The 27,072-nt window shown below is 45.2% G+C and overlaps 1 protein-coding gene across 2 annotated transcripts in view; it reads right to left on the bottom strand.

Moving 5' to 3' along the window:
• The window catches only part of KCNJ6 (potassium inwardly rectifying channel subfamily J member 6), a 178,617-nt gene extending 155,445 nt beyond the window's left edge, over positions 1-23,172 (bottom strand). The window contains exon 1 of one of the 2 annotated variants that reach the window (XM_064705347.1): positions 22,706-23,172. The gene's annotated coding sequence lies outside the window, so the exon portion shown is untranslated. The remainder of the gene's footprint in view (positions 1-22,705) is intronic. The other variant, XM_064705338.1, reaches the window with a different exon arrangement.
• Positions 23,173-27,072: the final 3,900 nt, after the last annotated feature.

Raw genomic sequence — 27,072 nt, forward strand, 5'->3', positions numbered from 1 at the left:
TTTCTGTCTTAGGAATTGAGGGAAAGGATCTCAATGTGTGCCCCACCAACAACTGGACAGTAAGATACATTTGCAGGTTGAAAGATTAAAATATTTTACTAAGCTTTATTTTGTTGCAAATGACTTAAAAGTTTCTCAAATTACTCCTATTCCAGTGCAGGTGCGCATGGAAAGGACAGAATTAAAATACTTAGTGAGGGCAGGAATGTAATGGATTTCTCTAAGTTATATTATTTCTTTACTAGCTTTAATAGGTACTTTACTAATTCTTTAGTAGGTACCTTTAACCTCATGCTGTATCTATCTACTAGTAGTTTTCTTTTTGTCTTTATTCCTGTGTAGTATTCAGTTTATTTTAGTCTTGTGCCTGTTAGTTTTTTTGTCTATTAAATAAACAATTCATTCTGTAATAGACCAAATCAGCCATATTAAAGAATTTGTGAATGAGAGTGGGTTTTGGGGTGCTGGCTCTCCCAGGAAAATCCTGGGAAGCTGTGAGAAAGCTCAGAGAAAGAATTAAAAAAATTATTATCTCAATCTCTGCACCTGGCAAGCAATCTCTGTTTGTCAAAGGTGTTTACAAGAAGGAGTTGTCCCTTGTTGCCCAGTAGGTGAGAGAAGATTCCTAAAGGCCAATCAGGTCTTAGTTCCACCATTGTTTCCATAAGAAGTGTGGATTTCTAATAATAAAGTGCTTTTCATGCCTTCTGATGATGGGAGTCTCTGTATCACCTTTGTCTGTCCCCAATATCCCTTCAGTGACAGGGAAAGGCCTTTCCTTGGAAAAGGCCTCTTCTCCTTCTCCTTCTCCTTCTCCTTCTCCTTCTCCTTCTCCTTCTCCTTCTCCTTCTCCTTCTCCTTCTCCTTCTCCTTCTCCTTCTCCTTCTCCTTCTCCTTCTCCTTCTCCTTCTCCTTCTCCTTCTCCTTCTCCTTCTCCTTCTCCTTCTCCTTCTCCTTCTCCTTCTCCTTCTCCTTCTCCTTCTCCTTCTCCTTCTCCTTCTCCTCCAGTTCCCTTCTCCCTCAGGATCTGCTCCTGGCAGACACAACCAGGCTGTTGGAGCCCAAAAGCAGCTTGATAAAACATCTGCCCCGTGTTCCTGAAGTGCTGAACACCTTGAGGTTTGGCTCAGAGCAACGTCCAACAACTTTGGGAGAATTTAAAGCGGAGGCTCTGTGGTGGTGAGGAGTCATCAGGCACGGAGAAAGGCAGGTGTTGGATCCTTGTTCTCAGGAGTGGGATGCTCTGCCTCTCCTGGGCCTGATTCACACATTCCAGGGTGGAATATGTGAGATCTAGAGCGTGCTTGGGATTTTTGTTCTCTGCCTGTTTCCAGTCCTTTGTTATTGTAGCCAATTATTCTTGGTTTTTTGTTATTTGTGTTTGTAGCCAATTAGTCCTGTTTTAGAGCAATAATCTGTGTGGCTATTAGAGTTGAGCCTCGTTTTTCAGACTTTTCTTCATTTTTTTTGAGATCATTTTGGATGCTAAACTTACCCTCTAAAATACAAAAACCATTATTTTACCTGACAGAATTGGGCACTCTGCAAACCCAAGTGGCCACATCCTTCCATGCTGTCACTGCACCCCTGGTAACTCCTCCTTGGCATGTTTTACAATTAATTTTATAGCCATGAGAAGGTAATTTCTCCTGGACCAGATTTCCCTGCTTCCTGACTAGAACACTGTGGCAGATGGTGGAACATCTTAATAAAATCAAAATATATGACCCTCCTCAGCTTCTTTCTTAGCCTGTGTTGATCTACTGTGGAATGAAATGAGGCAGCTTTGATGCAATGTGCTGTTGATAAAGCTATTTTGGCTTTTATTTCCTGGTGCTTACAGCAGTTTTTACGTTTCTAAAGAGCTTAATTTAAGGTGAGTGGTCCATAATTCACCAGTTTCTTTTCCTTTTTCTGCCAAACATCCTTCACATTTAAGACAGGCACCACATGTGCTCTCTCCAGCCTGCTGGAATTTCCCTCATTCCCCATGAATTCTGAGATAGACTTGATGTTGTCTCAAACTGGTTTTTAGTGCATTCTTCAGGTTTAATTGATTTAAGAACACCAAGATTTATGTTATGTCCTATCCAGTTATAGGGAAGGATCATCCCTCTTGGGTTGAGTAGTTCCTTGCTCACCACAGCCCTTTCCAGTGCAAAAATCCACCAAAAAATACTCTTTATCCTACTAAATGTAATTCCTTTCTGTTGAGAAGTGGGATTAAAATCTCCCAGCCCTTCCTCTTGCTACTGATCTCCTCAAGATTAATTCCTTGCTGTTGCTGTTGCCTCTTCCAGGCTGAACTTCTCTTTGTTTCTTGGCTTCCAGTGTTAACCCCTATTTCCTTCAGAAATTATCTTTAATGTTATGGCACTGTGTGTTTTGTTCCTGTGAGGTCAGTGTGAAATTCTCTGCTTATCTCAGTTAATTTCTTATCTTTTAATACTTGATATGGATTCCCCTGAGTGTACCCTTTCTCTGGGGGGACATCTTTCCCCAGCTGCTGCGGTTTCCCACAAAATTTCCCCAAATCCCTAAAACTGACAGCTCCTGGAATCTGTGGGGTTCTGCCAATTGCTCACAAGAGATTTGAAATTCTGATCCTTTTAGGTCATTGATCTATTTTCAACCCCCAGTGTGTTATCACCTTGCTCCTCTCCTCTCCTGTCACTACCTGGCACCTGTGTCAGATCCTTCCCTGTGCAAAACACGTCTGGAAAAGCACAGGACAAAATTTCTGTGCCAGGATTGCACCAGGAACTCCTTATCCTGATCATCTTAGCTGGTGGCTGTGCTGATGCAAAAATACAGGAAATAAAGGGAATAAAACTGAGGTGTTGGGGATGGGTTGGACTCCATGACCTTGAAGGCCTCTTCCAACCTTGTCATTCTAGAAATTCTGGGAATAATCAGATTAGGTCAATGTGTGACCGTGTTCACAGGGGTCTCAGGTTGAGGGAAAAGACGAGGATCTGACTCCATGTTTCAGAAGGCTGATTTATTATTTTATGATATATATTACATTAAAACTATACTAAAAGAATAGAAGAAAAGGTTTCATTAGAAGGCTAGCTAAGCTAAGAATAGAAAGGAATGAAAAACAAAGGTTTGTGTCTCGGCTCTCTGTCCGAGCCAGCTGACTGTGATTGGCCATTAATTAGAAACAACCACATGAGACCAATCACAGATGCACCTGTTGCATTCCACAGCAGCAGATAATCATTGTTTATATTTTGTTCCTGAGGCCTCTCAGCTTCTCAGGAGGAAAAATCCTAAGGAAAGGATTTTTCATAAAAAGATGTCTGCGACATTCAAGGGATTGACTTCATCCCACTTAGAACCCTTCCATTACTGATTCTAAGCATGGCTTTTATTCCAGGCCCTTCCCAAAGTCCCTGGTGTTTGCCCACACCTGGAAACTCAAACCCATTTGGGTTAGAAAAGATGCTCAAGGTCACCCAGCCCAACATTCCCCACCAGTGCCAAGGCCACCACGAACCCACGTCCCCGAGTTCCACATCAAAGCATCTCAAAGATGAAGATGCCCAAATTCCTCCCTCCTCTTCCTCTGTGCTGCCACTGGTTCTGTGGCAAAAGCTTTGCAATCATCTGAAGATGATGAAGGGATAGAGAGAGAGAAAGATGGAGAGTTACTTTTCATTATGGGCTGGGGTGACAGGACACAGGGAATGGCTTCAAACCGAATGAGTAGGTTCAGATCAGATCTTGGCAATGAGGAATTGTTCCCTGGCAGGGTGGGCAGGGATGGAATTCCATCCCTGGATCCCTGGCAGTGCCCAAGGCCAGGTTGGACACTGGGACAGTGGGAGGTGTCCCTGCCATGGCAGGGGTGGCACTGGGTGAGCTTTAAAGTCCCTCTCAACCCAAACATTCTGGGATTCTGTGATTCTACCATTCCATGATCTACTTCTTGATCTTCAGAGTGTTAAAATGTCCATGCTCTTCGTTATGTACATTGTGATGCTCTTAAATTTAACTTAAACACGTTATATTCAAAATTTCATCCTGTAACTTGTATTTTGTGGCTTTGTGAGCTGCTGAGGCAGTGCCTTACTGAACATTAATTCCAAAATGAATTCTGCTGCTTTAAGGCAGACTGAATCCTGGGGTGAATTAAAGGTGGGACATTTTCTTGTAGAGAACTGCTAACTTGGGCTCTGAAAGATGCACAGCAGTGTTACTGTGAGTGTTTTCCTGTCTCTGGAATATTTTGAGGACAAAATTTATCATTCCAGTAGGAGACAGAATATATATCCAGTGGGGAAACAACAAGCATTCCAGAACAGGTGGGGGTTTGTGCTAAAGAATGGAATTTACTCCCTTCTAATCTGAGCAAATTAACATTTATCCACTCCTCAAAACAGGATAATTCACTCACTTGTTAACATACTTTTATAAGCCTGAGCTTTATCATTAATATTTCTTGAGGAAAAGGGAGCACCTTCAGGAGGGATGTGGAAAATCCATCCTGGCTCTTGGTAGGAATAATTCTCCAGGCAACAGCACCACACTGAAATTTGGGTAAAAATGAAGTTTTTGCACTGTATTTGTTCCACGCTCTGTATGCCCAGAACTGAAGGCCTTATGTGCATGCTGAATAGTGGGATTTTAATAAATAATAAATATTGCTACACAATTAATGTTTTCTATTCATCCCTGTTCAGGCGCCTTGGGAGAAATTCACACCCCTCCTGAAGGAGAGCCTGAAACCCTTCCCTGGAATATGAGCAGGATTACAAAGGTGCTGCATTCCCTTGGGCTCTGCTCTTTGCACATCATTCCCTCCTCTCTCCATCCCAGCCCTGCAATTCCAGGGGGAATTTGTCAGCCCTGAATTTGTGCCTCTCTCCCAGGGGACACCTGGATGTGCCTGGGCTGAGCTGGGCTCTTGAGCTGGGTTTTGCTCCAGCTTTTGCTCAGGGCTGGTTATGTAATGCTGCAGCAGCTTGGAGAGGCAGGAGCTGCTCCATGAGGAGCAGTGGGATGGAGCCCTGAATCCCACCAGGAAGGTGAACAGCCTCGGTTTGTGACAGCTAAAAGGACAAAGTGCTTTAATTTGGGTTATTCAGATTAGGGGAGAACTGTGCCAAGCAGAATGTGCATCTGAGCTGCTGCAGCTCAAGGATTTCATCCGGTGACCTGATAAAAACGTGGATAACTGGGTACTAAACATGAGACTTTTCTTGGGAGCAAACAGGGGATATTTACAGAAGCTGGCCATGGAATTCTGCTTGCATCTCTCTCCATCAGATCTTCTTTTGCTGGCCCTGTCAGGGCTGTGGAGCTGGGAGATGCCGTGTGCTGCATCTCCTGGAGCCGTGCTAAGCTCCAAATGTTCCTCTTTCTGTGGGAGTTGCTAGAGGCAGGAGAAAAGCTCCTTTTTGAGATGCTACTCAAGAGCTCAAAATGCTGGAAATTAGCAGAGAACCATGGTTTGATTTTGCAGAGGATGCGAATCCATTGAGGGCTCCGAGACTTTGATGGATCTGAGGGAGGATAAACAGTGTCACCCTCCAGGTCCCTGTCCTGATGCCACAGGTTTCTTCCCTAAAATAAACTCCCCTTGTGTTTATTTTTTAGTAAGGACTCTGTTCTTTCATCTTGGCCCCTTGCCTATGGGAGGGGCACAGGTTAATTAGGGTTAATTGCTTTTTTTTTTCTGTTTAGAAAATGGAATTTTCTGCCTGCCTGTGGTTTGTGTTCTGAAGGGCTTTCAGCACTTAGCCCCTCAGCCTCATATTTTGAGGACAAAATATTTTGTCCTCGTATTTTGAGGACAAAATTTATCATTCCAGTAGGAGACAGAATATTTATCCAGTGGGGAAACAGCAACCATCCCAGAACAGGTAAGGATTTGTGCTAAAGAATGGAAATTACTCCCTTCTAATCTGAGCAAATTAAAATTTGCCTGCTCCTCAAAACAGGATAATTCACCCATTTGTTAACATGCTTTTATAAGCCTGAGGTTTGTCATTAATATTTCTTGTGGAAAAGGCAGGAACACCTTCAGGAGAGATGTGGAAAATCCATCCCAGTGTGGAAGGTAACTACGGCACATTTTCAGAGGCACAGTGGGGATGAAAGGCTTTGTTCAGCAGCCTTGAAAAACTGAATGGGGAAAAAAAAAAGATTTTTTTTTCTCTTATTTTCTTTTTTTTTTCTTTTTATTTTGCTGCAGATGTAAGAGGCAGAGGGAAAAGAAGGTGAGGCAAAGATCAGCCACTTGAGGGGGAGTAAATAATGAATATTTAGTTTATTTCAGCACCTGAAACAGCTTTGATGCCTTTGGGCACAGTCTAGAGACGTCTGTAGTCATGAAGCTGAGAGAGAAAGTGGAGAAAACAGTTTGTACAAAAAGCAGAGTGGAGCAAAGATTTATTTGTTTCAGAACTCCTTGTGATCCACTTACTCTGCCTTTAATGGCAAAATGGCAGCTGTTTAATTCAAGTCACTGCTGTAGCAGTGTAAGTCAATCAGAAATTTGACTGTGTTAGGAAAAAAAAAAACCTGATTATGTGATAGTTAATGCAGTTAATTCACATTTTCAATTATTATCCCACAAGGATATGCCTATGAGGAAAATACCACTGCGCTGGAAGTTCTTCCACAAAGATTGATGGAGATGACAAAATGTAATTAAGGGTTTCAATTTATTCCCACTGAAATGAGCTGGGAAACTCTCAGTCACTTCAAAAGCAGCCGCCACCTTTTATGTTTGGCTGAGATCAAAAATATCAAAAAATACCCACTTGGAAATAGCAGAAGCAAACAAGGAGGGCTCAGAAGTAACTACAGCAAAATTCCTGGAGAATTGTGTGTTCTCTGTGGGCTCTGGCAGTGCAGAGCTGCTCACAAAACAAATATTTGTCAATTGAATGATTAAAATATTTTATTGACTATATTATTTAAATATTTTTATATTAAAATATATCACTATTTAATTCTAGTTTTATTTACAATATTAAAATATTTGCCAATAGAGTGATTAAAGCATTCTATTGACAATATTATTAAAATATTTATATATTAAAATATATCAATATTTTATTTTTATTAACAATATTAAAATATTTGCCAATTGAATGACTAAAATATTTTATTGACTGTTTTATTAAAATATTTTATATTAAATATATTAATTTTTATTTTATTTTTATTGACAATATTAAGATATTTGCCAATTGAGTGATTAAAATCTTTTCTTGACTCTATTATTAAAGTATTTTAGTATTAAAATATATTAATATTTTAATTTTTTATTGGCAATATTAAAATATTTGCCAATTGAGTGATTAAAATATTTTCTTGACTATATTATTAAAATATATAATTATTTTACTTTATTTTACTTTTAGTGACAATATTAAACTATTTGCCAATTGAATTATTAAAATATGCTATTGACTATATTATTAAAATATTTTATATTAGAATATATTAATATTTTCTTTTTAGTGACAATATTAAAATATTTGCCAACTGAATGATTAAAATATTTTATTGACTATATTAATAAAATATTTTATATTAAAATATGTTTATATTAAAATATATCAATATTTTAGTTTCTTTTTCTTGACAATATTAAAATATTTTGTTGCAAATGGCTTGAAAGTTTCTCAAATTATTCCTATTCTAGTTCAGGTGCACGTGGAGATGATAAAATTAAAATATTTAGAGAGGGCAGGGATTTCATAAATATAACATTTCACAAAGGAAAATTCCAAACCCATTCCTGGGCTGGGATGCTGTGCACCCACTCTCTGCATGAGAAGGCTTCAGAAATAAAATATAAACCTTCCAGAAATGTGACACAAATCTGAAAAAGATTGCCAAGAAATCATCCAGTGATGGACTGTTCACTCAGAAAATCAAGTTATACCCTGAGAATCAGCCAAGTTAGCACCAAGAGACCGAAGGATGTTCCAAGTGGAAGGAATTATGAAATCTGAAAATTAAAATAACGAACATTTAAAGCCAAACTACATAAACAATTCCCCTATGGCTGTAACAGGGAAATGATTTATTGTCCTTTTAAGGAAAATAAGAAGGTGGATTTAGGGAACAAGGGGCTGATTAACTTTCCTTAACTCCTTGGGAAAACTGGCGAATATGTTATCAAAAAAGCTATTTTCCAGAAAGATGAAATACAAGAACATGGTCAGGAACAGCCAGCTTGGATTTAGAACTGCAGAATGCAGAATAATGGAATATTCTGGGATGGATGGGACCTTAAACTCATCCAGTTCCACCTCTGCCATGGGCAGGGACACTTCCACTGTCCCAGGATGCTCCAAGAAAAATCCAGCCTGGCTTTGGGCACCTCCAGGGATGGGGATCCCACAACCTCTCCAGGAAATAAATTTATCCACAGCTGGCCAATCTGACAGATTTTTACCCCAAAATGTCTGGATCTGTGAGTGAGGGCAGAACATCCAGTTTTTAGCAAGATTTTCAGCATTATCCCACAGTTTTGCTGGCCATAAAAGGACAAATTGGATGGATGGATGGATGGATGGATGGATGGATGGATGGATGGATGGATGGATGGATGGATGGATGATGGATGGATGGATGATGGATGGATGGATGGATGATGGATGCAGAGGAATGAGTGGATGTGATGGATGGATGGGGATGAGAGATGATGGGTGATGGAATAGAGATTTGATGATGGATGAAGATGGATGATGGATGGATGGGGATGGAGATGAGTATGAGATGATGATGGATGGATGAGAGGATGAATGGATGGATGGTATGGATGGATGGATGGATGGATGGAATGAGGATGGATGGATGGATGGATGGATGATGGATGGATGGGATGATGGATGTGATAGGATGGATGATGGATGGATGGATGGATGATGGTGGATGGATGGATGGATGGATGGATGATGGATGATGGATGGATGGGATGGATGGATGGATGATGATGGATGTGATGGATGGATGGATGATGGATGTATGGATGGATGGATGGATGGATGGGATGATGGTGATGGATGAGGATGGATGATGATGGATGGATGAGGATGGATGGATGGATGGGATGGATGGATGGATGGATGGATGAGGTGGTGATGGTGGATGGATGGATGGATGGATGGATGGGGATGGATGGATGGATGGATGATGGATGGATGATGATGGATGGATGGATGGATGGATGGATGGATGGATGGATGATGGATGGATGGATGGGATGGGGATGGATGTGATGATGGATGGATGATGGAGATGGATGGATGGGATGGATGGATGGGGATAGATGGATGGATGATGGATGGATGGATGGATGGAGATGGATGGATGGATGGATGGATGGATAGATGGATGGATAGGATTGGATGGATGGATGGATGGGATGGATGGATGGATGGATGGATGGATAGATGGAGGTGAGTGATGGATGGATGGATGGATGGATGGATGGATGGATGGATGGATGGATGATGGATGGATGGATGGATGGATGGATGGATGGATGGATGATGATGATGAGATGGATGGATGGTGATGGATGGATGGGATGGATGGATGGATGGGGATGATGGATGGATGGAGGATGGATGGATGGATGATGGATGATGGATGGATGGAGATGGATGGATGATGGGATGGATGGATGATGGATGGATGGATGGATGGATGGATGATGGATTGGATGGATGGGGATGGATGGATGGATGATGGATGGATGGATGGATGGATGATGGATGGATGGATGGATGGATGGATGGATGATGGATGGATGGATGGATGATGGATGATGATGGATGGATGGATGGTATGATGGATGGATGGATGATGATGGATGATATGGATGTGGAGTGGATGGATGGATGGATGGATGATGGATGGATGATGATGGTGATGGATGGATGGATGGAGGGATGATGGATGTGATGGATGGATGGATGGATGATGGATGGAGGGAGGGATGGATGGATGGATGGATGGATGTGGATGGATGGATGGATAGATGATGGATGGATGGATGGATGGATGATGGATGGATGGATGGAGGGATGGATGGATGGATGTGATGGATGATGATGGAATGGATGGATGGATGGACGGATGGATGGATGGATGGATGATGGATGGATGGATGGATGGATGGATGGATGGATGGGGGATGGATGGATGGATGGATGGATGGATGGACTGTAAGGAGGAATGGGAAATGGGCTTGGCCTTTGAGGGGTTTGCAGGTTCAAACCTCACAGCTCCTGGTGCCCCCTTTTGGTTCCTTTTGGGGCACCAAAGGAATCTCAGCCTCCAGCTGACCCCAGACTGGGAGGAGCAGAGGATGCATGTTCCAGACATATTTTATGAAAAACCCTTTTGACAGGATTTTTTCCTCCTGAGAAGCCTCAGAGGAAAAGAAAAACAATGATTATCTGCTGCTGTGGAATGCAACAGGTGCAGCTTTGATTGGTCTCATGTGGTTGTTTTTAATTAATGGCCAAGCACAGCCCAGCTGTCTCAGACTCTCTGGTCAGTCACAAGATTTTATTATCATTTACTTTCTATTCCTTTCAAGCCTTCTGATGAAATCCTTTCTTCTATTCTTTTAGTATAGTTTTAATATATCATTTACTTTTAATATAATATATATCATAAAATAATAAATCAGCCTTCTGAAACATGGAGTCAGATTCTCATCTCTTCCCTCGTCCTGAGACCTCTGTGAACACCACCACACACACACACAGGGACATCACACAGCCAAAATTGAAAAATTTGCTGTCAGGAACCTCATGAAGTTCAACAAAAACACCCACCAAGTCCTGCAGCTGGCAAAGAGCAGCACATGCATCAATCCAGGCTGGGAAACACCCTGGGATAAAATCTGGGAGTTCCACAAAGATCCAGCTTCACGTGGATCAGCTGTGCAACCTCCAGCAGTGAAGGATGAACGCGCACTGGGATGTTTTGGGGACAAATGGCTGAGGAATGGGATTATTCCATTCTTGGCACCTGTGAAGGACTCCAGAGCTCCTAATCTATTTTTCTATGAATCTGTGAAATTATAGAATAATTTTTATATTTGTAATTTTTAATATTTTTTTTCCTGAGCTAATTTAAGATCCCTGATAGGTGTTAAATTAGAGTAATAAATGCACATACACTGGACAAGAGTCTTTCCACATGCACCAAAATCCTGGAAGTTGGGAAGAACAGGAGATTATGCCCTTGTACATAATTAAATCCTTGATTATTGGCTCAGGGGAAAGAATCACAGGCAGTGTAAAGGTAAAGCACTTGATTTTCCAGTTAATTTTATGAACATTTCTATTTGGATAGAGAAACTTTTTAAACTTTTTCTAACTTTTAGTTCTAACAGTTCTAATTTTGACCTCTCTACTAATCATTAATTCATGTTCATCCAGCTGCATCAAACTACACCAGTCCCCTCCTTTTTGCCTCCCACATTGGTGTGTGAGATTGAGCAGAAGTGCTAATTCTAATTTATTGAGTGTGGCTTTGATAATTACATTTAAAACTGGAGAAATTTAGGGTTTTTTCTTTTTTTGTGTGTGGGGTTCTGTTTTGTTGGGGTTTTTTTGCTTGTGGTTTTTCCTGATGATTCATCTTCACTAATGATGGTCAATTCATCTGAGGTCAACTCACAAAAATAAAAATACAGTTTTTAGACTGTGACTGTGATGAAATGTGGAATGTGTGCTTTGGGTCCAGCCTCACTCAACTTCAGATTTCATTGGAATGAGAAATTCACCTGAAGCCAGAAATTGCTGTGGAAATTTCAAGTTTTTCCTCTGTGTAATTTGCAAACAGTGAAGTTGGATTTTTCTCCCTCTTCTGCTCACAAGGAGGGTGCTTGAGGTGCTGTTTTCAAGAACAAAATGAAGATTTTTCTTGCCATTTCAGTTGCCACTGTTTTCCAGCTGCACAGCCCAGCTCCTGGGCTGGTTTTTGTCCTGAAAATTATGGGGTGGCCCTGCCTACACATTTGATGGTTTGAGCATCACTTGGCCTTTTAATGGGCTTTTTATGGACTGCTTACTGCCATAAATTGTCAAGAGCCCCTTAGTGCACGACTTATTTCTGGAAAACTTCATTAAGGGGAAGTAGGAATAACTCTGTCTTTCTTCTGCATTTCTAAAAATAGCATGTAAAACATAACAGATGGCTTAATATTTTTATTTCACCATTTCAGCTGCGCTCACCTCGACCGCTCTTGACTGACGTTCCACGCAGGTGCCAACAGCCATTAATTTTAAAATAAGCTGCTTTGAAATCTGTTTTCATATTTACTCCCAAATCCACGCTTTGGACCCAAGGCAGGTTGGTTTTAATTAAAGATGCTGCAGGAACAGTCGGGATCCTGCAGCAAATGTTTGTGTTGATGCACATCCACCTCTGTTGGAAATGGGCTCTTTAATCCTGGAGAGCTGCAAAACCCCCATGGGAGCCCCGTGCGCTTGTGTGGCGGCCAAATGGGAGAAACTCCATCTAAAATCATCACAGTGGGAAAGGATTTGGGGTATTTGTAGAGGTTTCTGGAATGTGCTGCTGGATCACCTTCCCTGGCTCTGCTTTTACGCCAAAAAAGCACAAACAGGGGCAATCCTGAGGCTGGATTGTACAAATATTTCTGATGGCAGCCTGAGGGAATGGAAGCTGCATGTCAGACCTCTCTCCCCTATATACCAGCCTGTTTAAAATAAATTTACATTTAAGGTCTGATATGAAACCCCTTGAAGTGAAGGGAGAGACTTTAATGCTCTTTGACTAAAATGCATTTAGCAGATCTCATATTTTCTGTGATTCTATTTCTGTAGCAGCTTTGGTGGGTTTTACTATTCCTGAGCATTTCCTGCAAGGCTTCCTCCACTTTCTTTTGTTATTATTATTTCTGCTGATGGTATTATCATAAATCTTTCCTCTGCTGTAATTCTAAGTCCCTACCTGATTTTCCTGCTTAAAAATCTCTTCTAATATTTGAGTTGTGCCCAAACCCACCAGCCCGGCTTCTGAAAGCAGCTGGAATTAAAAACAAAACAACAAATAAGCCATGAGTTCTGCTCTTTGCAGACATCTTCTTCTTCTTCTTCTTCTTATTATTATTATTTTCTTTGATTTTATGTGGTATTTCTCTTGAAATTCTGGAGGTAAATTATCTGCTGTCCTTGTGTCTTACTCTATGAAAAGCAAACCCTGCTGGAATGCAGAGTGTCAATACCAGGCATTTGCTGTTTATACACAGAAGGTTCTCCTTCTTTTCTGGAGAGTTTATTAAAAATAATTATTCGAGGAAAAATATTTTCTGTTTATCCAGAAGGCAAATGATCTGGTAGTATTGGGTCAGTGAATTCACTGCTGTAGCTTAAACCACAAATTTGCCACTTGCAAGGGGTAGAAAATAATGCTCAGCAACATCCAGGTGTTGCAGGTCACCTGAATTCCAGGGAGCCCTCCCAGAGCTGTGGAATGGGAGTTTTATGATCCAATTCTATGACTTTTTAAATTTTTTTTTGTATGTAATTTTCCCTTCTCTCTCAAGCTCTTCTCCTTCCCACCCCTTCCAAATTTTAACCATCTTATATTTTATTATTATATTTTTATATTATGTTTTTATATTTCTAGCTTTCCTTCCTCTGGCTAGAAATGAAGAACTCAGCCAGACCCAGAATTTGGAACTGCAGCAGAAGTTTAGGATAACCCTTAAATCTTTACGTCCTGTTTTAGGGAAAAGTTTAGTGGTGGTGAATGTGTGGAAAACATCTACAGTAAGTAAATTCTTACTGAGAAAAAAAAAAAAAAAACATTGTAAATGTCCGACACATAATTACAGCCACCATCACTAGAACATTCCAGATATTGATGGAATATTTTCTTGGTCACTGCAATGTTCTGCTGGTTTCTCTTGCAGGTTTTATGGTAACTTTGGTGTGTTTAGGGGAGGTGGATTAACACAGCTTTGTTTGTAATCATGGAAGGCTCGGGATGCACTTTCTGCTTTAATGTAATTACGCCTCACAGACAGAGCCCAGCAGCTCCCAAGGATTGCTCACATCCCTGTGGGACACTCAGCTGAGACAAACATCTATCCAGTTTATTGAGCATGATGGAGCACCTGAAGGATTGGGATTCCTGTGCAGAGCCACAGCAGCGCTGGGTTTGGAGACGCTGGGGAGAGTGGGTTGGGTGGGATGTGCCCGGCTTGCAGGACACTGGTGGCACTGGTGGGCTGGGGTCCAGCTGCCTCCTGCTCCTCCTCCCCTCTGCAAGTGCTGCTGGGTGAAGGTTTGATAATCCCCAGTTCCCATTCAGTGGAGAACTAAATGAGATTCTTTATTTATTTCTCATCTAACAGCTCTGCTCTCCTGTACTTGTACCAGACAAAGCCAGCAGCACACTGAGAACACACCAAAACTGGCACAGCTTCCTTTCCTTTCCCCTTTCCTTTCCTTTCCTTTCCTTTCCTTTCCTTTCCTTTCCTTTCCTTTCCTTTCCTTTCCTTTCCTTGAAATTTCCTTGAAATTTCCTTTCCTTGAAATTTCCTTTCCTTTCCTTTCCTTGAAATTTCCTTTCCTTGAAATTTCCTTTCCTTTCCTTTCCTTGAAACTTTCCTTCCCCTTCCCTTCCCTTCCCTTCCCTTCCCTTCCCTTCCCTTCCCTTCCCTTCCCTTCCCTTCCCTTCCCTTCCCTTCCCTTCCCTTCCCTTCCCTTCCCTTCCCATTTCCTTGAAATTTCCTTTCCTTGAAATTTCGTTGAAATCTCCTTTCCTTTCCCTCCCTGATCCACAGCCTGCCGCAGTTGCTGGCAATCCTGAGATAATTAAGCAGCCTCTGTTTTTAATTAATTAAAAGTGCCTCCTTCTGTTCCTTTGCCCACCTGTGCCCTCCCTGTCCCTGCTGTTGGTTCCAGCTCCGAGAGTCCAAGGCCACCTCTGGGACCACTGAGCCACCTCAGGCTGCAGCCGGAGAGTGTCAGGAGCAATGTGAGATAAAAATAAGCCTGACTTTACATAAACTTGGCACTTTTATAAGCCAGACAGGGGGAGAGTGCTGCAGGACAGCACAAGGAAGATCAGTGGGCACAGTTCTGTGAGGGAGCTCTGGAGACAGGGATTCATCTCTCACCCCTCCTGCACCTGGAGATGTTGATTTAATTACTAGAGAGGCATCCCATGAAACTTGAGGCAGCACACTGTGGCATCTCTAGAAGCCTCCTGAGGTCTTTGATGGAATAAAATTACTTTTTGGAGTTTCCCTTTGGAGCTGCCCTGCTCTTTTCATTGATCTCATTGCTTCCCTGACAGCAGGGGGAGGCTGAGGGGGATGTTGGTAACCTCTCACAGGGAACAGGGACAGAAAAAGGGGAAACGGCTTCAAGCTGTGCCAGGGCAGGCCCAGCTGGGACAGCAGCAGCAATTTGCCCATGGAAAGGGAGCTCAGGCCTTGGCAGGGGCTGCCCAGGGAGCTTTGCAGTGCCCATCCCTGCAGGTGTCCCCTGGAGGTGGCACTGAGTGCTCTGGGCTGGGGACAAGGTGCAGACCAGTCACAGCTTGGACACAATCATTTTTGAGGTCTTTTCCAGCCTTATTGATTCCAAGATTCCATTCCAAGATACCCCAAGAAGCCCAGGGAAGCTGCACTTCCAAAGCAGGCAGTGCCTTTTGGAGATCTTCCTGTGGAAACCTGGCCCGATGGAAATCGATGGGGAATTACCTCTGCCTGTCCAGACAGCTATTGAGCTGTAAGGAGCTTCTTAATTACAATCATTTAACATAAATGCTTCTTTTCAGGAATGGGAAATTGATCTGGCAGGCTGATAGAAACTGCAGGCTCTGTGTGCCTGCAGGAGATGGTGGGAGAAAAAGCAGGAAGGTAGGAAATACCCTCCTCTCATTCTTCAAACAACTGCTCTGAGAAATAATTTGACAATTGCTCATTGTTCTAATGAACCCCTGCTCTTGATTATGATAAATACAAAATTACATGATAATTTCTCCTCTGCTTTCATTGACAAAGTTGTCTGTATTGACAAGACACAATGAGATTATTTTTCACAAATGGGAAGCAAAAAAGCAGAGGATTTCCTGCAATGCTGCAAAGTGCTCTGAGCTGGAGAGGCTGAAGCAGGGATGGTTGTGATAAAGCACTGCAGAACTGTTGATTAGAGCATTGAATTAACGATGCTCTCGTGCAGGCTCTCATCATGGCATGAGTTCCCTCAGCCTCCTGCTTCACCCTCTCAATCTGCACATCATTGTTTTCTTGTCCAGAAGTGTTTTGGAGGTTGTTTTGGGGGATTTTTTTGGTTTTGGGGTTTTTTTTTTGGTTGGTTTTTTGGAGAGTTTTTTGTTTGTTTTTTGGGTTTTTTTGAGAAATCAACACAAATGCCAGCACTTTGCTGTCATCAGGAAACAAGCCCCAGTGTTCTGCTCCAGAGAGTCCCAAAAAAAACTCCTGTGCATGTTGGCTCCCTCAGATCAGCCTCCAACAGTCTCTACAGAGGAGAGGAAGGTGGGGTAATCCAGACCAGCTGCACAAATCTCTGATCCCCAGTGTGTGTTTGTCTCTGAAATGCCATCACTGCTGTGGCAGTGGCAAACAGACCTGGGGCTGCTCTTCCTGAAGGCACAGCTGGATTTAGAGACCCAACACAAGTCAAAGGGTATGAAATGAAATGAAGTCAAGTCTGAGGCTGTTTCTGCAGGCCTGTGATGGGTTGTGGAACCGTATCCAAGGCTTTGTTGAACAAACTCTCCCTACCCAAACTGTCTCTAACCTCCTTTAGCCATGGGGCACATCAGGATCAGGCCTCAAAGCCAAATGGAAAACTTCACATTTACATTCACATTTGTACTCCAAACTTATAAAATCCCAGTGATGCCTCAGGTCTGAGCTTTTCTATTTTTCAGGTTCTGTGCTGCCTTAGTGTGTGGCTCTGGGTTCACATTCAGGGATGGTGAGCTCTGTGCACAGAGCAGGGAGACAAAACAATTCCTGCTCCAGCTGGGCACCAAGGACAAATGACCCAAATCTCAGCCCAGGAGCACAAACCCCGTGGGCTGGAGAGAGAAAAACAAGCAGGGTGGGACTGCCTGGGCTGAAGCTGGAATGGGACAATGAACTGCAAGGTGCAAATGGAGCAGAACTGATCCCAGGGACAGAGCCCGTGCCCGGCCGTGCATTTTGGGGCCATTTTGGTTCATCTTGGGTGCAGCCCTGGCTGGGCTCTGGTGCTGCCCAAGGTGCATCCATGGAGGAGATGCTTTTCATAAATCCCTGCTTTATTCTTTAGCTCTGTCCAGCTCTGCTCTGGGGCAGCCTGCACAAGGCATCACCAGAATGATTTGGGTTGGATGGGATGTTAAAATCATCCCCTGCCATGGCAGGGACACCTCCCACTGTCCCAGGCTGCTCCAACCTGGCCTTGGGCACTGCCAGGGATCCAGGGGCTCCACAGCTGCTCTGGGCACCCTGTGCCTCAATTTTTGGATGAGTCAGAGGCTTCCTGGGGCTGGGAGGTTTTCCTGAGGTGTGGATGTCCACAGAGGTGTCAGAGTCTGAAGCTGAGCTCCCTCACTAGGGGCATGGCCAGAAAGGGTGGGGAGGTGGCAGTCAGGATTAATAAGAAGCTCCCTGGTTTCAGTATTTGAGCCTTCACTGTCTGCACTCACACACAGAGTTATTAATGCAGATGGTTTAAAAAAAAAACCTTAAATCTCTGTGAAATCATAATTTACTCCTGTGCATTGCAAGCTGTGTGTGCAAATGTTCAGGGTTTTCTGGCTGCAAGGCAGGCTCTGCCCGTGGATGGACTCTGTTATTTTCCCACCAGAGTGAGACAAGACAGTAAATACTTCTTGGAAGTAGATAATTTCCAGCTGAAGACTGGTGGATATTGTAATACAGACTTCCAGCTACCATTAATGACTAACCTGAGGTTGTAACTGGAAAATAGCAGCAGAATGGGCTTTTGCCTTGTGGCTATTTTTTAATTCAAAGCTCTCTTGAGTAATACTCCAGAAAAAAAACTTCTCTGACCAGCCCTGGGCACTTATGTTAAAGCTTCTTGTGCAACCTCTGGCATAAATTTGGGTTTCTGCAGTCAGGGCTGTGGAGAGCCCTTGCACTCATGAAGATTTTCAATGTGTTCAAGGCCAGCCTGGATCGGGCTGTAGGGAAGGTTCCCTAAAGCTGGAACAAGATGATTTTTTAAGTTCTTTTCCCATCCAAACCATTCTTTGACTCTATAATTCTTCAATTTCACTGGGCATTGTGTGACTCTGAGGGTAGAAATTGCCTGGTTTTGAAGAACCTGAAAATCTCCCCACTTTGTTTTTTTGAGGACAGGATGTTCTGCTGGCCATATGCAGGAGCTCGTGAATAGACTGCAAAAAATGCACTTTAATGAGCTTTCCAAATGGAAGCAAGGTGTGTTTCCCCAGCTGCCAAACTCCCCTGGCCCTGGGGGACATCCTGTGAGGAGTGAAATGAGGAGGAGCTGATGGGTTCAAGGAGGAGTTAAAGCTGCTCTGGGCCTCCTCATGGGCAGGATCCATACCATGCTAAGGACAGAAAAATTCCAGTCCCTTCACAAGGATTTTGATCCCAGAGGTTTTTCCTCCTCCAGAACCTGCTGATCCCACTGGTGTCCTGCAGAGTGTGGGGTTGGGGTGGGCTGGTTTGGGATGTCCTTTTGGCAGGGACTCCACAACTCAGTCATGAGGCTCTGTCAGGAGTCCTTGGGCATCATTAAAAATTGCAGTGCTGTGTGGAAAAAAACTGGATTCAACAACCTCCGATTGTTCAATACTTCTATTCCAGCTATTAATAAAACATAAAAATTGTATTTTCAACATCAGCAGCATTCTAGCAAAGCATCAGGAGAAAACCTCCTAAAGCCAAGCAACTGAAAGCCAAAAAAAATCATCCAGAAAGTCAAGTGGGAATGAGATTAAAACTTTTCCTTTGGGTTTGCTGCCTGGTAGATCTGGGGTTTGTTCAGAAACATCACATTCTGCACAATCAATATATTAATATTTATATATTGTTATATATATAACTATATAAAATATATATAATATATAAAATTATATATTATTTTATATATATTAATATCATATATATATAAAGGGGATATTAATATATATATATTAATATCCCCTTAATATATTAAGAATATTGTTTTCTAGTATCAAACTGCCTCCACCAGTAAAAATTGTACATCCACATAAATGTAACGCATTAACCTAAACCTTTATATCTTTTTAAAATCTGCCAGGGCTTCATTGTCCCATATAAAAAGTAACATCCTGGAGCAAGAAGGTGATGGAAGCACTGAACAAGGTGCAAAGCCTTCAACAGCAATGAAAATCAAAGAAATTATACAATAGAAATGGGATCTTTGCAATGCGTCAAGCAATAACATAAATTAATTTATTTGGCTGAGTGTTAATATGAATTATTTTACTCCTTGCTTTTATAGAAGGATATAGACAAGTCCTGAATAAAACTGTTTTTATATGTAAAAATACCATGAGAAGATCATGACAAACACAGTAATCCTACACCAACACTGTCCTGAGTTCCTGAGAGGTGAAAGAAAGAACATAAACCTTATACCCCTAAACCTATTGTGAAATATGTAAATATATCCCTTGTGATTGGTATTTTATGTAAATGTAAATGAAATTCTGTTTCTCTGACACAGTTTGAAGGAGAGATCTTATTTTCCTTCCAAAAGTGCCAGGTTTCAACAAAATGACTACAAAGCAAGGCTCCAAACACATGCATGTGAAAAACCAAGTATTTTCTGCAGTGAAACCGTGTATCTTGGGAAGCTCAAAGTGAACGTGGTGCAAATGCACTGGCAGGAATCCCACGAGGAGCTGAGCCTTTCTCTAATTGAGGCTGTGGTTGTGGGGCTCTTGGGCTGGTGTTGCTATAATTAATCCTTTCCTCATTTGCTTATGAGGCAAAATCATTTGGTAACGATCTGATGGCATTGTTGTGACGCTGCAGGAGTGCTGCCTTATGTAAGGAAATCAATAACCTCAAGTATTGCAAAGGCTTTGGGAGCTGCCCTCAACAAGAGTTGGCTCCTGTTACTCCTCATTTCCCCACAGGAAAGTAATGAGTTCCCCAGCTTGTACCCACAGCTCAGCCCTTTATTCCCATATTCCCTGGGAGACAGGCTTGGAAATGGGAGGCCCAGCATTAAAACATCCAGCTCTCCATTTCCATAAAGCCTTAACTCATTAGTTCACTCCAGAAGCTGATTCAGGGCAAAATGTGGATTTACAAGGAAAAGGATTTGTTATTCTCCGCAAGGAGTCCCTGCAGGGAATCACAGGATGGTTTGGGTTCAAAGGGACCTTGAGGATCATCAGGGACACCTTCCAGTATAGCCCCACCCTGGGCATTTCAGGAATAAATAAAAACCCCAATTAACTCTCACACTCGGCTAGGACTCACCTACATGTTTGTCTCTTCCAGAATTCTTTGAAACAGAATTTATAAGCAAGAAGGAAGGCAGGCAGAGCAGGAAACCAGTCCTGGTGTGATTTGATAGATTGCTGATAGTTAAAGCACAACCCAGAGAGGCCAGGGATCTGGAATCCAAACCAATAACTCTCCATGTACCTATAGTTTACTGCCTATCAGCACCGAGGCAAGATCAAATAAATTTCCTTTGCTTAATGAAAAACGAACATCCTGACACAGCGAACAGCCCAAAAGTGACTAATCCATCTCTATCTCCCCCTGTGAATAGTATTAATTATGTTGTTTGCTTTCCTAGACTAATTTTTTGCTAGTCTGAGGTAATGACTGCATATGTAGCTGCTAGAACGAGATAGGTACAGGTGAGCTGAGCCAGTGATTTACAACCCATCGGAGCAAGAAATGCATCCTGCCTGGTGCTGCATTATCACCAACCCAACACTTTCCCTTTTTCTGTTTATTAAACTGCTCCCCAGCTGTCTGAGGAGAGCAGGGCTCTGTCAGGAGGGGTTTTTGCAATGAGCTGGCCACAGGTGACCGGCACAAACTCCACCTGTGCCCTTCAGCAGTGGGACAGCTCCCTGAGCTTGGGAATTCCCTCCAAGTGCTTTTCTCCGCGAGTTTCCCAAATGCAGGCAGAGCAGCCGAGGTTGGGCATTTCTCAATTTCTGCAGGGCATTTCTCACAGTTGCCTCCCTCCCTTCACGGGTGTTGTGTGTGTCCTGCTGGGGTATGCAGCAGGACCTGTAACATCTTACAGAGAATCGCAGCAAAACAGCCCTAAAAACCAACCCCGAGCGAGCTGCTGGGAAATCTCTCATTTTTTAACCTCTTTGCTCCCAGCTCCTGCGTTTGTTCGGCTCAGGAAAGTTTGGTGGCCCTGCCTGAGTCCTCCCCTGGCTCCTGACGCCAGCAGGGAACTGCTCGGGGGGGATTTTAGCAGCGGTGGGGGCTCCTCCCGCTTTTCCCAGCGCGGGATTCCCGATCCAAAGCCCCCGAGCCGCGCATCCCCCGCGCATCCCGCTCTACCCGGCCGCTGTCCGCGGTGCTGGAGCAGCCCCAGGCAGAGCACCGGAGCTGTCGGAGAGGTCGAGGAGCGCCAGGGGAAAGGGAGGCACCCGAAACATCCCAAGCAGCCGGGAGGAGGAAGCCCTGAGGCAGATTCCCGGAGAAGATGCTCCGGGCACGGCGATGCGGGAGCCCCCGGCTCCCCGAACCTTCGGTGCCTTCCCCACCGCGCTCCCCCGGCCCTTCGAGCCCGCTTTCATCACGAGAGGAAACTTTTGTCCGTGGCATCTTTGTCCCCACCTTTGGCACCGCACCTGGCCGGGAAGGGACGGCGAGGGCCGGGGGCAGTGCAAGAAGGGGGGAATGGAACAAGGGGGGGATTTCTCCCTTACTTATTTATTTATTTATCTGTTTCCTCCCTCAGGTCGCCATGGTGATACCGAGCTCGCTCTCCCTCCCAACAAGACGAGACGGGCACCCCTCCGTGAGCACCCCCGTGTGCCCGGGGGAGGCTGTGCCCTCCCTGCCCGCCGCTCATCCCGGCTCGGGCTCCGCTCTCCGCCCGGCCCCGGCTCCGCTCATCCTCGCCCCGCTCCCGCCGGAGAACTGAGACGGGAGCGGCACAAACAGCATCGTCCCCCTGCTCAAACAGCATCGTCCCCCTGCTCAAACAGCATTGTCCCTCTGCACAAACAGTATCGTCCCTCTGCTTTTCTCCCCTTCCCCGCTCTGAAGTTCTCCCCGGCTCGGGCACCGCCGGGCGGGACGAGGTTCCCGGTACCGATCCCCGGAGCCGGGGGAGGCGGCGCAGCCCCGGCCCCGTCGGCGCTTTTGCCCGAGGGCGCAGGGATGGAGCTCCCACTCGGGAGCGACGGCAGCGGGAAGAGAGGGGACCTCGGGGCCGCCCCGCCGAGCCCATCTCGGCCGCGGTTCTGCCGCCGCCAGCTCGCCCCCGGCCCGGCGGGCAGCGGCCGCTCGCCCCCGGGTTACATAAGGAACGCGCCGCGCATCCCCCGGCACGGCCGCCGTGCCCGCTCGGGGGGCTCGGGGGGTCGGGGAAAGGCGATTTTTGGGGCAGGGGATGGAGATAGAGAAACGCGAGGGCACAGGCAGCAACCCCGCTTACCCCGAGCATCCCCCGCGCAGCAGCAGCGTCCCCTCGGGCAGGGCAGCCCCGCTTACCTGGCGGCTGCTGTCACTCCATGCCGGCTCCCCGCGGGACGGGACGGGGCAGGGCGGCTCTGCCCGGCGCTGCGGGGCTCCGGCTCCGTGCGCTCCGGCTGTGCGAGCGCCGCTGGCTGTCACACGGCCCCGAGGATGCTGTCGGGCGTCTCCATTCCCCACGCCCGCTCGCCCACCCCCGGGGGCCGCGGGGCTCGGCCGGAGCCGTGCGGGGCCGTGCGGGGCTCCGAGGGGCTCCGAGCGCGGCTCCGAGCGGGGGCTGCGCTGGCCCGGCGGGCGCGGAGCGGAGCGCGGAGCGGAGCGCGGAGTTGGCGGCGGCGGCAGCAGCGCCCTCTGCGGGCGGCGCGGGGCGGCGGGGGCGGCGCGTTCCTTCCGCGGGGGCGGCCCCGCTCCGCCTGCGCCGCCCCCGCTGCGCCCCCTCCGCGGGGTGGATGGATGGAGGGAGGGATGGAGGGATGGATGGAGGGATGGATGGATACCCCGCGCTGTCCCTCCCGCCGGGATGCGGCTGCCTCGGGAGCGTCCCGCCTACCCCGGCGCTGCGCCCTCCCCGCGCAGGAATCGCGGAATGGTAGTGAGGGTTTGGGTTGGAAGGGATCTTAAATATGGGTTAGTGCCAGCCCCCCCCCCGGGCCGTGGGCAGGGACACGTTCTGCTCGCCCCGTTTGCTCAGAGCTCCATCCAGGCTGGCCTCGGAGCTCCATCCAGCCTGGCCTCTGAGCTCCATCCAGCCTGGCCTCGGAGCTCCATCCAGCCCGGCCTCGGAGCTCCATTCAGCCTGACTCTGGAGCTCCCTCCAGCCCGGTCTCGGAGCTCCATCCAGTCTGGCGTCGGAGCTCTATCCAACCTGGCCTCGGGGCTCCATCCAGCCCGGCCTCGGGGCTCCATCTAGCCTGGTTTTGGGCACTGCCGGGGATCCAGGGGCAGCCACAGCTGCTCTGGGCTCCCTTTACCCTCATGGCAAAGAGACAACCACAGAGGCATCCAGGGAACACCAGGGTTTGTGTCCCGCAGCTCTCTGGAGCATAACCAGGGCTGACCTCACACCCCATCCCCTTTGGGGCACTTCCCAGCTCCTTTATCCCTCTCCTCATGGATGGAGATTTTGGCATTGCTCTCCCACTCCCAGGCTCGGCTGAAGTTGGCCAACAGCTCCCACATTCCTGCTTGGAACAGCTGCCAGGTGACCAGGCAGGTGCACAGCTCCAGACATCAACAGATACTTCAACATTCTTTGCTGAGAAAACCTGGCTGGAAAGTAGAGCCCTGTTGTCCTTTCAGACATCATCATCATCATCATCATCATCATCATCATCATCATCATCATCATCCTTCCCAGACCACTCCACCTGCTGAAAAGGTGGAATTCTTCATCTTTTGTGTCTGCACTGTGACAAATTACCCATGTTCCAAACTCTTGCCCCAAGTCAGAGGGAAGCAGAATGGGATTGTGGATTTTCAGGTAAAGCGAATGATAACAATTTGCACTTTCAAATTTTCTCTATAATTTTTTGTCTTAGATTAGCAGCAAGCCCAGCTCCACACCCCATCTGTGCTCTCTGACCATGGATCATCAGTGATCTAATTTTTTTCTTCTTCTGAGAAAAAAGCAATACTTTAAACCAGCACCACTTTAGCTTGTAAAATCTCCTTATTTGCATTTCCTTTCTCACCTCACCCTTTCTTCACACCTTCCTACATTTCCTAATGTACTTTCTGGGAATAATTTCTTTTTTCTCTCCGAAATCTCATTTGAATCTCATGCAATTGTGTGCTGGATGTATTATTATATCATTTTAGGTTAAGAAATGGCTGCATTCTTGTTCTTTCAGCTTTTTCCATAAAAGGGAACCTGGCTGAAAAGAGCAGCATGAAGCCTCTTTTTCCTGAGAGATCTGCACAACTCTTAATTTCTTCCTGCAAACTACTGTTCTTTAAATCTCCTCTCTTGTGCTAGGACCAAATCTCCTGGAATAGGAGCTGTTCTCCAAGCTAAAGATGCTTTTCTAGAGCCTGCTCTACTTGTTACTCATTTTTTCCTGCCTTCATTTGCCAACAGAGCTGGAAAACTGGGCACATTCAAAATGGAAAAAGTGTTTATGTGAAATGAGGATATGTAGGATCTTATCCTTTCTGCCTTCACCATCCTGACACAATGTGATGGATTATAGGCCCTTTTAACTCTATTAATTGTTAAATATTTCACGAGAAGCAGCATGTGAATGGTTAGATTGAGCTTGGAACCATAACAACATCATTTAATTGCACAAACTCATAAAATCCCAGTGATGCCTCAGGTTTGAGCTTTTATGTTTTTCAGGTTCTGTGCTGCCTTAGTGTGTGGGTCTGGGTTCACATTCAGGGATGGTGAGCTCTGTGCACAGAGCAGGGAGACAAAACAATTCCTGCTCCAGCTGGGCACCAAGGACAAATGATCCAAATCTCAGCCCAGGAGCACAAACCCCGTGGGCTGGAAAGAGAAAAACAAGCAGGGTGGGACTGCCTGGGCTAAAGCTGGAATGGGACAATGAACTGCAAGGTGCAAATGGAGCAGAACTGATCCCAGGGACAGAGCCCGTGCCCGGCCGTGCATTTTGGGGCCATTTTGGTTCATCTTGGGTGCAGCCCTGGCTGGGCTCTGGTGTTGCCCAAGGTGTATTTATGGAGGAAATCCTGTGAATAAATCTCTGCTTTACTCTTTAGCTCTGTTCTAGTCTCCGTTCTAGATCAGCCTGCACAAGGCATCAGTATCAGCTTGAGGATTTTGGAATTGGTTTTGGATGGTTAAACAATGGGAAAAGCAGAGGAATGGCTTGATGGGAGGAGATGGGCACATCCTACTTTAAATGCTTAAATTTGTGTTTTAAATTAGGATTCTGCTCTACTCAGGCCATTGAGGAGAGGATCCCACAGAGGTCAGAGCACCTTAAACAAAATTTCAGTTCTGATGTGTCCCTGGAGGGTTTTGCTCTCCCTCACCTCCTGTTCATTCTCTGGGGTTGTGCATACAGATTTTATGGAGACAAACACCATAAACCGGGCTCTGGCACATCCTTATCCCCCTCCAGTTTTCATTTTGCCAAAGCAACAGAGCATTTATACACAGAGAAATCTCTCCACCACATCCCTAGGAGGGATTTTTGGGGGTATTTGCCACTGGTATTTCAGTGAACCCACAGCTCTGAGGACAAAATGGGAATGCAGGCAGTATTCCCATGACCTTATCCTGCAGTTTGTGCAGATTCACGTTGGTGGGATTTAATTCAGGATCAGTGAACTTGGAAAAGAGCTCCAAAGTCATCAAACCCAAGCTGTGCCCCATCCCCACCTTGTCCCCAGCCCAGAGCACTCAGTGCCACCTCCAGCCCTTCCTGGGACACCTCCAGGGATGGTCACTCCAAACCTCCCTGGGAAAATGAATCCAACACAGAAAAACCAGATTTGGACTCATGAAACTGGGCCAGAGGCATTGGCTCTTCAAGTTCTGAAATGTTGACTTTTTCTTGGTGTACATTCCTCCTTACCTCTGAAAGAGAAAAGTAGTTAAAAAGTATTTTAAAATTGGAGTTACTACTACAACTAGTAAATAGTAGTTGAAAAGTAGTGAAATCCAAAATGTGCCTGCAGAATTTTGGCCACAGAATGGTGTTTGATACATAAACTCAAAGCTTTAATTATTTTAAAGAGTCGGAGTTTTTATCCTGTCTCAAAGGATCCCTGTTTATCTGCAAGCCAAGAATTTCCCACAACTACAGCATTTACCTGCAGGTATCAAAAAAGAACTCATGAACACATCAAAAATAATCTGATTTATGATTAAGATGTGCACTTTAACAGTCCTGGGGCTGCCTGATTCTGACCTGTGGCTCTTTAGGTGCCACCATAAACCAAAACCCCATGAAAATGAAAAGCTGGAGCTGCTCCTGGAGGTCCTTTCCAACCCAGAGGATTCTGTGATTCTGTGATCAGGCCTGGGGGTGTTTTGATCTGCAGAGGGAACAAACCATTGGCAGCTTGGGAGAAGCCTTGCCTGGAGCTTCCTTTGCTCCTCCTCTTGTTATTACACTTTCCCTGCCTGGCCTAAAAAGTGTAAGTCTAGATATTGCCTCAGCCCATATGGCAACACTGAATTATTTTTTTTTTAATTTTTTTTATATTTTTCCTGCACAGCAGCAAGGCAAGATGTGGTTGGAAATGTCTGCTTAAAGATCAGCTCAAACAGTTTTGGTTCACACGAGCTGATAATGTTGTCAGAGGGTCAACATTTGCTAATCTGAGGGGAATTTTAAATCCTCAGGAGGTTTTTTTGGTGTGCTGGAGCTGGGGGAATTTTGCAGAGCAAGCCATTAGGAGCTGAAGGGAAGATA

Source organism: Zonotrichia leucophrys, chromosome 1 (genome assembly GCF_028769735.1).
Source record: "Zonotrichia leucophrys gambelii isolate GWCS_2022_RI chromosome 1, RI_Zleu_2.0, whole genome shotgun sequence".
NCBI classification, from domain to species: Eukaryota; Metazoa; Chordata; class Aves; order Passeriformes; family Passerellidae; genus Zonotrichia; species Zonotrichia leucophrys.